At 37.9% G+C, this 15,469-nt stretch overlaps 1 long non-coding RNA gene across 1 annotated transcript; it reads right to left on the bottom strand.

The window, feature by feature from the left end:
* Nucleotides 1-229: 229 nt before the first annotated feature.
* On the bottom strand, nucleotides 230-5,086 carry LOC139128095 (uncharacterized). Its single transcript, XR_011551181.1, has 3 exons — nucleotides 4,569-5,086; nucleotides 2,255-2,358; nucleotides 230-382 (listed from the first exon to the last, which is right to left on the bottom strand). It is a non-coding gene; the product is annotated as an uncharacterized lncRNA (long non-coding RNA).
* Nucleotides 5,087-15,469: the final 10,383 nt, after the last annotated feature.

The raw sequence follows: 15,469 nt of genomic DNA, 5'->3' as shown, positions 1-15,469 counted from the left end.
ACATAAATATGACGATATAAAAATAACAGTAAATTCAGATTTGGACTCAGAAAACTTTATTATCTTCTCTACAGAAATTTACAACCGACAAATTCTGCTAATATGTCGGTTGCAAATGGTCAACAAACATGCGAGGAATAGGTTTGCTAAGAAAAGCGATTAATGTATTTGATAATAAAAAAATGTCTAGCTACCTAGGCCGTGCTAAGATTCTATGTGCAACATACCGTATGTATATGATGCCACCAGTACACCTGGGTATGTGCACCCAACGATGAACTGACAGAAAATAAACATGGCGAGATGTGGTGATACCGCTGACAGGAAGCAAAATACGCTTTGGATAAACAAAGCCGAGGCTATCGACGGCAATCTTCCATACCTAAATATCAGATAGAAATATGCATCATTTCAGTCATAATCTAAAATCACAAGTGAATATGAAAATGTATCACTACACGTGACTGTCGACAGTGAATAGGAGGTACTAGCTGTCCATCCATACTACCGAAGGGACATCCATTAATAACCATTGGGGACTATTTGTCAGAAGAGTTTATGCATTTATAACTACCGTCAATGAACAGAAGGTAGAGTGTACAGTAGCTACTGAAATTGGGAGCGTGGGCTCTTTAAACAACCATTTATTGATTTATGTATTTTATTTACACTTTATTTAAAGAGGGTAGTCTGATTTACAAAATGATTGTATTTTACATCAGAGACCTTAGAAATATACATCGCTAGTAGAAAACAATCTGTCCCGAGTTTAATAGATGTCATACAAATAAGGACAGATGGAAAGAATAATCTAAGGAAAAGCCTTTATACTTAAATTTAGTAAACAAAATCCTAAGCAGTCGATTTTAGAATAATGACACATTTTCAACATTTCTTATATAGGAGGGAATATCGTTCCAAAGCAATGGACGGATAATATGTATTATATGCAATTACTGTGAACAAACAGTACGGAGCGGTAATGACCACGATAAATGATAAGTAGTTTGTATAATTTTCATGTGAGACACTTTCTCTGTTGCTTGTATCTCAATGATAGGATTCACAGCGGCATGTCTCACGGACAGTACGGCTATAACATGAACCATCGATTGTAGACTGTCTGTGCATGAACGCTATAATTAACAGTCACTTTAGACCATAACACAGACGATAACACACCCAGAATCGTCACACATCGTTGGACAGAGGTATGCTAACATTCCACGTATGATGGTAGCGACATGCACGATTGCTATTCATGGAACCGAGGGCGATTATTTGAAATTGCCAGCGATTTAAAGGGGCAACATACAATTATCATCAATGACGAAAAACAATTGATAAATAACACAAGGGGTCGATTTACAGTCATGACAAAATAAAATAATATCTTCGATAGGACACACTTCTTGTGATAATGCATTGCGGGTATATGGATGGCAAAAAAAACCAGCGCTCTGTTCATTGAGATGCAAAGCTAAGTCTTATATTTATAATATGTCATGGCCCTAAACATTACATTAATTTTCAAAATGTAAATTTTCTGATCAATAAATTTGAAGAGGTTATAGAGGAGGGAATAAAGGTTTATCTACTGACATAAAGAAGGGACTGGTCAGTTTCTTCGGCCAGGGGGCCGGTGGATTCATGGGGTCACCTGTTTTTGACTTTGGACTTGTGATGGGGGTCACCATGTTTTTGAAATGCTCAATAGGGAGGGGGGGGGGTCAGTGCGTTTTTTAATTACAACACGGAGTCATACCTGCCTAAAATACATCGTACCAGCCATGAATTTCATCATTCAAATGCATTTTTCGGCGCGTCGTTTTGGCGCGTAACTTTAATATTCAGACATATATATCAGAGATATCTGCATGTTTGCAGCTTGAAAGTCTGTTTTGCAAAGTGTACTTATCATTATGAAATCTGCAGTACATACGACAAATATGAAACATTCCCGATTTGTCGCGGGGGTCACCCTATCTTTAAAAGTTGGAATGGGGGGAAGGGTGTAACTCTGTTTTCGAAAACCGGAATGGGGTAGGGGGGGGGGGGGGTAAGCCACTATTTGACGTCGGCAAAAAATAATCACCGCCCCGACGCCAAAGAAACTGACCAGTCCCTAAAATGAGGTCTTATATGATTTTTCAAAATGGTGCGTGCAAAATTTTTTGTTATTTGTGAGGTCGTCTGCGACCGCAAGTCTTATTACAAGTATACATCAACACATGTAATGGTGGATTGTAGTCACCTGTCCGAAATAGTTCCGTAGATGCCGGATCCAACTGTCATTCCCGCATAGACTGCAGACTGGGCTAGTTCCCTCAGCCATTTTCTGTCACACACCAGGTTCCACTATACAAAGCAAACAACATCACGAGTCACGCCTTTGTTGTTTGTCTTTCGAGATTTCGATGTCAATAAGGATGGTGATATGAAGCCTCCTTAGGGACCGTGACCGGTCAGTTTCTTCGGCCTGGGGAGCCGATGGATGTATGGGTGTCACCCTGTTTTTGACTTTGGAGATGGTGGGTCACCATGTTTTTGAAATGCCTAATAGAGGGGTCAGTATATTTTTGAAGTACAACACGGGCTCATACTTGCCTATATGTTTTAAAAACATACCACACAAGCCACAAATTTCATCATTCAGTTGTATTTTTTCGGCTCGACCTTAGGGCGTGTAACTTTAATATATGAAACTTTATATACGTACAATTTCTCTACTGGCCTTTCATATATCAAATAGAGAGAGAGAGAGAGAGAGGAGAGGAGAGAGAGAGAGAGAGAGAGAGGAGAGAGAGAGAGAGAGAGGAGGGGGGGGGAGAGAGAGATGTTTGCATATTGGAAGTTTGTTTTGGAAGGCATCATACCAGCCTCATATTGCATCATTCAGCCACAGTTTTCGACGCGCCCTCAGGGCACATAACTTAAATTTATATTATCTTTATATATCAGAGATATCTTGATGTTTGGAAATGGAAAGTCTGTTTTACAAAGTGTATTATTAAATCATTATGAAATCTGATGTTCATTTGACAAGTATGTCAAATTTCTGGTCCTTTTCTGTTTTCTCTTTGAGAATTCAGTATAAAAAAGCAACTTGCACTGATATTTCACATTGAACACGATTGGATCTAATTTGGTATAATTGGATTTTCATATTATTCAAATTTCTCAAAAGTGTTAGGTGCCCTATAGCTGAATCTTGCAATATACTCATAAAAGCAAGTTTGTACCGTAAAAAGGAAAGCAGATGAAATTACATTTGTAGATAAAATCGACATTACTTCATGTCCATAATTATCCCGAATTAGTTCCAATCATGTTATTGATGAGTTATACTGACATAGAGAACAAAATGACAAGATATTTTTCGTTCTTATTGATGCAAACTATTATACTTCCTTTTCAAGTAAAAGGTGTTTTTCATGAGTAAAATGATAATTTAGAGAAGCGTTTTTGTCATTATTAGCTGTGTTTTTATTGTTTCAACATTAAAAATGGCCACAACTTATAAAATTATGTCTCTATTGCTTCTTAAGAGATGTAATTTGATGACTGGCAACAGTCTAAATACCATCTAAAGTTTTTGATTTACTGCTTTTCTCTCTGAGATATTAATGATTGGCATCCATTTATGTTCAACATTTCTGGAAAATCTGGTTATGCATAAAATACTGTATTTAAAGTTTAAGATAGAAAATTTACAATTCCTACATTGCAACTGACATGTCAACAATTTCACCGAAACAAAGAATGACTGAGGGGTTAAAAATACCTAAAATAGACCTAACACGATTGTAACTAATTTGGGATAATTTGATCTCTTTATTTTCCAAATTTCTCAAAGACGTCAGGTGCCCTATAGCTAAATGTTGCAATATTACAAATTAATTATAAAAACAAGTCTATAACTTAAGGCAGATGAGCTTACATTTTCCGATTAAACCGACATTACTTCACTATCCAATTATCCCAATTTAGTTCCAAACGTGTTACCTAATATACTTTATATATATATATATATATATATATATATATATATATATATATATATATATATTATATATATATATCACATTTTACCTTTCAAGTTGCCGGTGTGTCATCCTGTTTTCGAAAGTTGGAATAGGGGCGTCACCTGTTTTCGAAAGTTTGAATTGTGGGGGGGGGGGTCGGCCACTTTTAACGGCGGCAAAAAATAATCCATCGCCCCCAGACTGAAGAAACTGACCAGTCCCTTATCTTTCCGCCAATTATTGACGCAAATCAAACTATAATATCTGCATGCATGCGCTGTTAAATAGGCGTTTCCGTCTGCCGTCTGATGGTGAATAAGTTACTTTGGCCCATTTGTGCGTATGAGCGAGTGGCACAGCCAGCAAAATCTATGTGCAAATGTGTATCCAACAATCACACGTCTTTCAAACCGAACCACACTGGCTTTTTTAATTCGCATTTTAAAAAGCGTGTGTATTTATTAATACTGCTTTCCGGGGGAAAAGTTAAAAAAAGCAACAAACAGTTTTGATAAAGTCGGTCAGTGTATCACACGTGTTTACCTCAGTGACTGTGGTGGATTGGTGCTGCGATCGGTCGTAACCCCATTTCATGCACGTTCGGCCTTTTATAGTCGTATCAAAGGGCAAAGTGCCGTTGTCTCGACCCGATAAATGATCGGTACTCGTGTACACCGTTGACCAGTTTCCGTCGAGCGCGTTCTCCAAAAGGTCATATCGGTCTTTATTTTTAACGATCCGAGTTGCTCTCAAAGACGTCGAGTTTGGAGATGACCCGTTTTGAATCTCAGCCAGGCACACGAAGTCGACATCGTCGCTTGTAAAAACTTGCGCAAATACGATGAATGGGACTGTCACCAAGAAAGCCGCGTTAAACACAAAGAGCTTCCTTTGATACGGTCCAAAGTCGCCCAAGGAGGCGAGTATTGTATCGAAATCCATCCCAGTCCGTCCTGGCACCCATGATGTCTATAATTTCAGCATTGCAGATCATGTCCCTTTGTGCGCCAAAACAACAACAACGTTCGAACAACGTGATGTAACAATCACTGCATGGAGAAAGACCTTTGTGCTCGCTGATAACGCCGCCTTCGGCTTTGCCGGTTGGCATGCAAATTGTCACAAGCTCAAGTAGGGTGATACTCTAACCTCGCTCCGGTACCAGATGCTACAAGATAACATTTGGCGGCTACATTGTGGATTTTCTCGCGAGATTCCGAATCGATGGTCGTCAGAACCTCTATACATTTACTCCAAATCTGTACAGAATGCTTTGTTTTCGTTTGCAGACCCTGGTTTCCAGGCAAAGCGTCACAGATAAACCTTTTACATACCCAGCGTATTATAGAGCAGCTGAATCTAAATTTAACCTCACTGTTGCTGACGCTTAATTGTCAGAGCGAGCGAATTTATTTGGTCCATTGTTGCCTTTGTGATAGTGGGGTCATGTGTTTAAGGTTGTACGCGACTCCGAAGTCAAAGACTTAAACTTTTGCTCAAACTTTCCTCAATGATGAAGGAAATCAAGAATAATGACAGGGGTCACCGAGCAATGCTTGATGTAAGACAACTAATTTGTCTGACATTTACCGATATTTGAAATTCAAAATGGCCGCCATCCCTGTGTTAACTCTGTGAGAGAAAATAAAATGTTCGGTTTCCGAACGACTAAGAAGGTGAACATCTTTCTTGCTCATCAGAGAGCTTCAAAATGAGCTCCCTAAAGTGGTAGATCAGCTGAGAAAAGTATTGAAAACGATTGAGTCCGAATAGAACCATTGAGTCGAATAGAGACAAATTTACTCCCCTTAAAAATGGTTTCGTAAAAGTCACCCCCCTGATTTCCACCGACCCCTCCTCTTAAAAAAACAAAAGCAAAATACCTTAATACGTCACTTGACATATCCGATGACATGCCTGGACTGCATTTCAGTACGTTTGTCTCAGCATGTGTAGGAACTTATCACTTCAGACAGTTGTTTTGCAAACTGACAGTATCAATATTGAGATGATATTAAGTAGGGATATTAATATACAGATTCGGCAATCGTAATGAGTAAAAGATTGTATTTAGGGAGCCGTCATCATTTACGGCCTGGGGGGTCGGAGGTATTTTATCTGATATCCAAAATTTCTAGTAACTTCCCCTCCCCGCCAACTATGATGAATTGAGTAACCCTTCTCTCTAACACAAAAAAAAGTAATTGCCTCACCACATAGAAACGTTTAATATCAATACAGTTATTTGTAAAATGTACAAAAATACAGCAATAGTAAAGATCTTTCAAATAGTAAGTCTTACAAATCATTTTGTACCCTGCTCATTATCATCAGTTATCTCATGACGGTTGAAAACGGTGAAACCAACGAAATGAAATTCAAAGTCGCAACAAAATATAGATATAAAAGCTCACGCTATAATCAGTATCCAAATATGGTATTGTTTTAATTTGGATGGGTAGCATGACAATGTTTTCACTAGGATATCTGGCGGGGGCAGAGTTTGAAAGTACAAGGAGGACAACACGCCGGAGGCTGAAGGGAAGAGTGTGAGAGGGGAGTGTTCCTTATCTTATGTGGAAAATCTTGAGAAATTGATGTGTGCAATAGTGCAATCTGAGAGGCATTTAATTTGTTTTTATTCACTAAGTAAAACTGTTAGAACACCATGGTGGCGGAGGGCAAGAGAAGGGGTGTCCCCCTCCCCTCGCATCGAAAATTTTAGAGAAACTGATAAGTGCAATGGTGCAATCTGAGAGGTGTTTAAATTTATTTTGCACCAAAAATTGAGTAACCACCCTTCTTTCTCCCCATATTTTGAGCAACACACTTGTAGCTTTCAATTTTAGTGACCCCCTTACATTCCTCCGACCCCAGATTGTAAATAATGGCGGCTCCCTTATTGGCTTAGGGTTGTGTTCGTGTGCAAATTCTGATTGGCTAGAGGAGTCATTGTTCTTCTCCTGACTTCTTCTTCTTCAGAAAAAATACACTACCGTACGGATGTGTTTTTCCATACAATTTTTTTTTTAATTTTTATTCAAGAGACCGTGAATGTTTATTTCATATAAATTAAAGACAGTTTCATTTTGAGTTCCCCCTTTAAGTCCCCACATCCTTTCAAATGCACCCAAACAGATACCCTTGATATTTTCAAATCCTCTCTGTTAAGTCTTCCACCCCAAACTCCAGAGATGTTTGTGAATGCAACCTATTTTCTACCATTTCAAAACATTAAACTGAATCCAAAAGAATACTATGGAAAGTAGAACGAGGAGTTCAATGCATTGTTTCTAATAAGTATGACAATAGATGTTGACCTTTTCGACTACTACAAAAAAACTTGATTGTTTAATAGTCGGGAGCTGCGACATTATGTAAGGTTACATTCTGTTTAACCAAGAGCTATTCAGCTTTCGATTTTTTTCACGGTCACTCTAACTTACAAAACGGTTGAGCAGCTATGTAAATGGATATTCTAATGCATGATTAACTAGGCAATAGTCTGTCTTGAATGCGTCGTCGCCAGAGATTACGTATAGCATATTAAGGTAGTGGGCGCCTCGAAAATGAAAGACTAAATCGTTTGCTCAAACTTTCCTAAAACAAACTTTCAACCACTCTCTTCAAAATCATGAATCAAAATCCGCGTTACCGTACAAAGTTTGGTCCTAGAGAAACAAACTACTGAACATTTACCGATATCAGTCATTCACAATGGCCGCCATTCTCATGGTATCTTTATACGGGAAAATAAAAATTCTCGATTTCACAAAACTAACCCAGTGCAAATTGTATTTACTCCATAAGCTTTAAAATGAGCCCCTACAAGTGGTAGGCCAAAATAATATTGTAAAAGTTTGAGAATATCTGTGCCGAGACGCACTTCAACGAGCACTGTACGCTCATAGACGATTTTCATATTCTTTTTGTTATCCTTCGGTCTCAACGATGATTGTTGATAAATTGGCCGTGCTTGGCGTCGAATCTTCAAAATTTAGAACATGCTTTTCTAATACGTTGATCGAAATGTACCATCACATTGACTCGCGCGGTAGAGAAACTCCGGCGAAAGATACTTTACCCGCCATTTCTAATTATCAACATTCAAAAGTCTACCACTGAAGCACGTATTCAGTGTAAACTCGATGTTTTTAACCAATAACTGCTGACAAAATACATAACATAATCCGGTCCGAAGTTCGTCATCAACCTATTGTGCTTAGACCCAATTCCCAAGAAGATTTTTAAGAACCCTGTTGTTGTAAATGCATATCTTACTGAGATTTTCACCGAATCTTTGCAGCCATGGTTTTGTATACCTGATGTATTTAAGTTAGCCGTTGTTAAACCAATTCTTAAAAACCATCTCTGAACCAGGAAATTCTAAAAAATTTTGACCTGTTTCAAATTTGCCGTTTTTATCGAAGATGATTAGAACGTATTATGAACCAATGCAATCTATATACTAACAACAAGCCAAGCACAGTATAGTGAAAAACTGCTCGTAAAGGTTTAAAAGAGAGCCAAATCAAGCTTCCGCGTAATGTTGAAAACTTCGCCGAATTTCCTAGCCGCACAGCTAAATATTCAGGAAAGAGATGCAGATTCCATTTCCTCATATGTTCCTCTGTCCATTATGAATTTCGGCAATAATTCATGAAGGAATTCTTAAAATACCGAAGCGAAAATACTCTATGTAAAAATAGGCGAAAACACGGCCAACAGCACAAACGATCGTAAACTCGTCATTTCAGAAAAATAAGAGGGAAATTCAAAAATCGAAAACCATAGAGTTTTAGTGAACCTTCATGAGATGCTCAATCTCAAATATTGTGAGAAATAACAGCGAAATGAAAAAGTTGCTCCGGCGGGTTTTTTCAGATGTATTTTTCATTTTACGATGTGCCGAATAATCTCGATTCCCATAGAAAACAATGGCGTTTATGCGCGTCCGATCGACCGAACACATTGCAAACTTCTCGCCGGTTCAAATTTTTCAATTCTGAACCAATGATAATGAAAATTGGTACAATGACCCTCTGACTAATAAGCAAAAATCGTATCGTTTTAGATTTTTGAATTACTTCGTTAAATTTTTTTATTGCCATTCTATTTATTCTGATCACTGAAATATACTGTTGTCGTCAACAATATGGCGATCTGACGGCGTTTACATGTGCAGACAAGGGTCTGAAATTGACGCAAATAATCAGCAAGTGTGTCCTAAATTGTAAGATCAAATACCTGTCAGGTTGTTGTCTTTTATACAAAATTTGGGTGAATATGAACCATGAATATCGCAGTAAATTGGTAAAAATAACACGAAACGAAAGCGAACTGGTGTAGAGTCTCCACTGTGAACGTGTAGTGAACGTTATCGATCGATATTCTTTTGTTGCGAATTGTTACAATGTTGTGTTGCATACCCGCTGTCGCATGGCGCCAAACTTGTCCAAAGAGCGCCAAAATATGCTGAGACATAAAAGTATCACCAAAACTAAACAAATTGTCTTCGATTCAATTTGAGTGGAAGAAAACAACCGATACGTTGATTTTATGGTACATAAGTCAATATATACGGGCTGTCATGGAAAAAATCATGGCGTAACCTGAAAATACGAGCGACAGGCGAGCAATTTCGATCGATATTTTATTGAAATGAAATTGATACAATGTTCGCTGTCGTCACTAGCAACCAGCCCAAAGCGTTGTCCGCGGGGGCGCTGTACCCCGCTGTACTCACATTTAGGGTCCTTTTTGCCCAAGTGTTACGATATTTGCTTGCCCTCGATGATGAGTTGTGATGTATTCTTGGTTTTACTTGACCTTTCTGCTATATTTGATACTTTCAACCACACTATTCTATTACATCGTTTAAGAGACCATTTGGTCTTTCTGGTTATGCACTTCAGTGGTTTGAGTCATATCTTTCAAATGGAAGTCAATGTGTTCTTATAAATTCCACTCAATCATCATTTCATCCACTTGATACCGGGGTACCTCAGGGATCAGTGTTAGGTTCAATTCTTTCAAGGTTTATACTTCTCCATTCGGATAATGAATGGCCAGTCATTGATGTCTTTATAGTTTTTATGCTGATGATTCAACATTGTACGTGTGTTTCAACAGGGACATTGCCATTAGAATTGTTTCAATCTTGAAAATTGCATTTCAGATGTAAGATCTGGATGTCTACCAATTTTCTCACTTTAAACGATGATAATGGAATATGCAATTTCCTCCTAGTATAATCCGTTAGATAGAAATATTACAGAAATTGGTGTATGGGATGCTAAAATTCCTGTTAGCTATCAGGCTTAGCCTGGGCGCCATCCTTGACTCTCATCTCACTCTGAGAACTCATTTATCAGAGATCTGCCGTACAGCAACCTTTCATCTACGATGCATTGCGCGTATTCGTAAATATTTATCAAGATCTACCGCAGAACAACTTGTCGCTGCTTTCTGTAACTCTCTGTTGTACGGACTTCCGAATAATCAGTGAATAATTCAATTATTCAGATTCAACGTGTTCTAAACGTGGCTGCAAGAATTGTAACTCGTTCAAAAATCACTCTTCATATCACTCCAGTTCTGTACCAGTTGCCGTGGTTACACAGCGATTTGTTTTTAATATGTTAGTCTTGACTTTTAGTGTAATCAAGGGTTTGCTCCCAGTTATCTTTCAAATATGACCTCATTCTATGTTCAAAGTCCAGCTGATTAGTTCAGACTTTGTCACATGCGATCGCGCACGAAGAAATAGTTTGTTCAGAGCAGCGGCTCCCGTACTCTGGAAAAAGTCAGGCCAGTGTTTCGGATCTCCTCTGAACTGAACGAACCGTTTGAAGAATCCGACAAGCACAGCTGAACCATACGACAATCAGAGACAAGCTATCACACATCACAAATCATGCCAGATTCACAGAGCGTGTGGCCTGTCTTTCCGGATACCACAGCAATGTCGTCCCTTCCCCTCGCCTTTCTTTGTTTTCTGTTGAGAGAAAAGATATAAACGTATGCTGTATAGGTATTTAAATCAGTATGCATGACAAAATCGTACCGCTGGAAAAGCTGGTCGAAACAACTATGTGCAATTTTTTAATACTTTGGGTAAGAGTGTCAACAACAGGCTTATTTACATGCTGTAACATCACGGAAATTTTGTTCCAGACAAGAACAATGATTAGTGCCGTTTAAGGTAGTATGCTCCTCGAAAGTGAGAGACTTAAACATTTGCTCAAACTTTCCTAAAAGAACTTCACCCATTTTCTTTCAAAAAATCAAGAATAAAATCTGGGGTCACTTCGCAAATTTTGATGCTAGAGAAACAAATCACCCGAGATTTACCGATATTTGAAATTCAAAATGGCCGCCATCCCTGCGTTAAGTCCATGGAGAGAAAATAAAATTTTCGATTTTCAAAAAACTAAGACGGTGAAAATCTTTGCTTACATTAAGAGCTTCAAAATGCACCCTCACAAGTGGTAGATCAGACAAGAATTGTAAAAGTTAATATCTGTCCCCGAGGCGCATTCTACCTTAAACAAATCTGATTGATTCCACAGTGCTGTACAGACTGTTCTAGCTCCATACCATCGACCGATACACTGTCGCCAGTACGTACAGAGTATGAAACAGTGAAACCCATTACGAAAATTAATTACAACATCAACTCATAGTCTGAACACATTTACAGGTATATTACCATAGACGATTGCCTTCTGTCAGGATATTACCATGCGAGAGGTCGTTGAGATACATCACTTGAAATTCTCATGTTCATTCATTAAGTATTAATTATATTTCCACATCATTCAAACACAATGTTGCGTCCAAACTTCGTAAAATCCTCGTAAAAGGGAATTAACTTCTCTGTGCATTCGCCTCCAATACGGTTTGTATCCAAATCATTTTATAATTTCGCTCTTGTTGTTTTAATTAACATTTTTACTAGTGTTGATGACCACCCAGTGCATTAAAGGGAGGCAGTCGTCGGAACTGCGCGTGTGCGACTTTCTTGTTACAAACAATGTATTTCATATATGATATCTGGATGCATCAAGTCGCCTTAGCTGTAAGATTTAAATTGTATGATATTCGTTTAATCAAACATCGTTTACAGTGTTTACATCGATCGCCGGGGTCCCCGGCAACCTTTGAGCAGAGTTCCGACGACTGCCTCTCTTTAACCTGCGTGTGAGAGAAACTACCTTCGTCACAGATACAGGCAAACGAAATTATCAAAACCAACACACTCACTTGTGGAGCATTTCAAACTCTTCAATCGTCGCTGGTACGGGACGGTTTTTCGTTTCCGGCACCAATAACACCAAAGCACCTGATGATGCTGTCAAGGATCCCATGATGACGTACGGAAGAGGCTGCCATACATCGGACAACAATCGCAAGAAGGGCATAATAATTGACGATACACGACTTACCAGAATACAAACGCTTACACCACTGTTACTGAAACGCAAATGATGAAATAGACATTTTATCAGGTCTATAACCCGATTCAGATGAAGTTTTGCGTACCACACATCGCTTGTTAGTTCCTTCCTTCGAGTCTGGCCCAAGAACTATTGATCAAAACAGTGTCCTAACGAGAATAAATGAATGATAGACTTCGGTTGGTTAAAGCTCCGTTAGCCGTAACTTACGACTAATATCCTGTGTATGTTCTGTTTATAAATGCAAAGTCTTTGTCGTTCTGCCAACAGCATATCGAAATGCTTGGTGTTAAACTCGTCGTTACAATCTGCAAACGTGAAAATGCCCAATGTCATTGTTGCAAAGACAGATTAGGAATTGTAGATTCCAAGACAATGGTACAATTTACGGTACTTGTAAGGACCAATGGGTACCAATGAAACTTACATCTCCAGCTTTGTCTATTTGAGAAAAGAAGCAACATATCATGTCGTAGCCCATATGTGTGTGTGTGTTTCAGCAAATATAATCAAAGACTTACCCGACAACTGTTGGAAGAGTTCGGCCACTTGTACGAAACCAGACCAGAAGGCAGCCGCAGCGCCAACTTTAGCTATCAGTGCAAATGCAGTGCCAAGGTACTGAAAACCTGTGAAATACAACAGCCATAAAAATTTTGTTATTCGAAATTCCTACATAATTTAGCTGTCGAATATTTTCACCTGTATAGATTACAGGAAGGAGCATTTCAATTGACTCTCGAAACTGAAAACTACCTAGAAGCGAAACAACATTGAACTTCCATGTCAATTGACAAATTTAGGACGTGAGTTTGCGACATAAGTTGCACTCGGAAGTGTTACTGCCATATCAGACAAAATCTATTCAAATGAAAATTAAGTGTTATTGTATCCTCTGTAAATTTGATGCTCAATAATTAAGCAACATTCAAAGCCAAATCGAGCTGCACTCACCGTTCTTTGGAAACGGACTGAGGATACACTGTAAAGTTAAGTGTTCAAGGATAGAACACCAATTTAAACGCCTTTTTGTAACACTTTTGAACGCTCTAGACGTTCAGAAATTTAACACTACGTGTTCAACCAACGTTCAATTTTTGAACACACGTGTGCAGATTTTGAACGCTACGTGTTCATAAGACATTATATTGAACACCATGGTGTTCCATATCTGAACACACGTTGCACAGGAAATGTGTTCAAAAAATTGAACGCTTTTACGCGTTCAAAGGGCTGTAACACTTTTTGAACGCATGGACGCCGTTCAACGATAAGTGTGTTAAAGGCTAGAACCATGATGCGCGCTTGTTGAACACCTTTAATTTTGGGCGTTCACGGTTGTTCAAGCCTTGAAATAACATTACAGACCATTGATATCCAGTAAAATTATTTATTCTAAAAATACACGAAACATTTCTAGAGTAAAATACAATAATTTACTGTAAAATGGGTAAATAAACATTGCAACTTTGTATGTAAAGTTTGTCAGAGGAAAAAACCAACAGTGTTAACACCTCCTATCAAAAACATAAGCAATAAAAATCACCATATTGTGGATTACGTTTTATGTTCATACTTGTTTAAAACGTACAAAAATCATCTGAAAAAGCTCAAAATTTGGCATACTTATTGTTGAAAAGACGTATATGTATGAAATGCATACTCCATTTTGTAAGATGGTTTCTTAAAGACATTTCCTCCTATATGGACAATAGTAAATTTTGAAGAAAAAAGAAGTTAGTCAAGGCTTCTCTGGTGCACATGGCATATAGTTGTCCACACTAAAGTAAACACAACATGTCAAGTTGTCAAAGTGTCACAGTAAGACACACATGCAGAAGTGGGGAAGTGGGTCCTTGGCAGGGTAAAACCTATTTCCTTGTCCAACAAAGTCCTTCATAAAAAAAGGTTGTTTGTTTGTAATATCTTTAAATAAACCCTGAAATAAATGGTGACATTTCAAAAATATACTTCTCAGAAATTTAAAACATATTCGTAAAGACCTTTCAAATTCTGGTGTACCCTGCTATTAATTTTTATACAATTTGTTTTACTAAAAAATGGTAAAAATCACCCTTAAATGAAAAAATACGACATTATCAGGTTCGCTCAAATTTATCAGATTTGGTATATACCAGTATGGAGTTACAATGATCAACAATAAATGTTTCTATCTTTTCAGTGGAGGAAATTCTACGTTGATGTTATGGCAATGATTTCTGCACAGTACAAACAGAAAAACGACAAGAAAATATTTAAACCAGAAAAACAAGAATGACAAAAGTAATTAAGGTCTAACTTTAGTTACTGGAGGTCAACTTTAGCAACATGCATATCAGAAAACAATCCCCTCTTAGTTTAGTATAAACAGTCTTCCCTATCTACTGTCTATGGTTGCAGCTGGTCAGTTAATATGTAACAGTTCATAAACAATGACAGGAAATGAGTCAAGATCAGTAGAGTTTGCCTGTTTCTCAATGGCATGCCTCCTGTACATTTGCAGGATTTCACTTTTTCTTACTCATTTGCACATTTTTGACACTGATGTGTTCATTTGAACAAATGCACATCTCAACCCCTGCATCTACCTGTACACCAAATACTGAGATGGTAGCTTGGCGGTATGGGAGCCTTTGTGTGTGACGGACATACTCCGCACATACCCAAATATACAGACATGTAAATCAGATGCAAATGAACTGATTCGCTCATAACCTCACATTGGTAAACCAAATGTGAGCTAAAAATGAACATTTCATCATAACTTGAATATATCACATTTTGGTAATTCCCAATGTCTTAAAAATGTCTGAAATGTCTTTAATGCCAAAAAAAACACAAAGTTGCAAATTTCTGCATAATTTTAACAATCTGAAAAAGACTACCAGTAGAGAGATCTATGTCCTAAATATCAAAGCTGTTCGATTAGCAGTTTTGAAAAAGATTTTTTAAAGATTGTTTGACCAAAATGACAAAAATTGCCAT

This window comes from Ptychodera flava, unplaced genomic scaffold (genome assembly GCF_041260155.1).
Source record: "Ptychodera flava strain L36383 unplaced genomic scaffold, AS_Pfla_20210202 Scaffold_43__1_contigs__length_1316584_pilon, whole genome shotgun sequence".
NCBI lineage: Eukaryota > Metazoa > Hemichordata > Enteropneusta > Ptychoderidae > Ptychodera > Ptychodera flava.
Note: the sequence above shows the minus strand (reverse complement) of the source record. Positions and strands in the feature narration are given on the sequence as shown.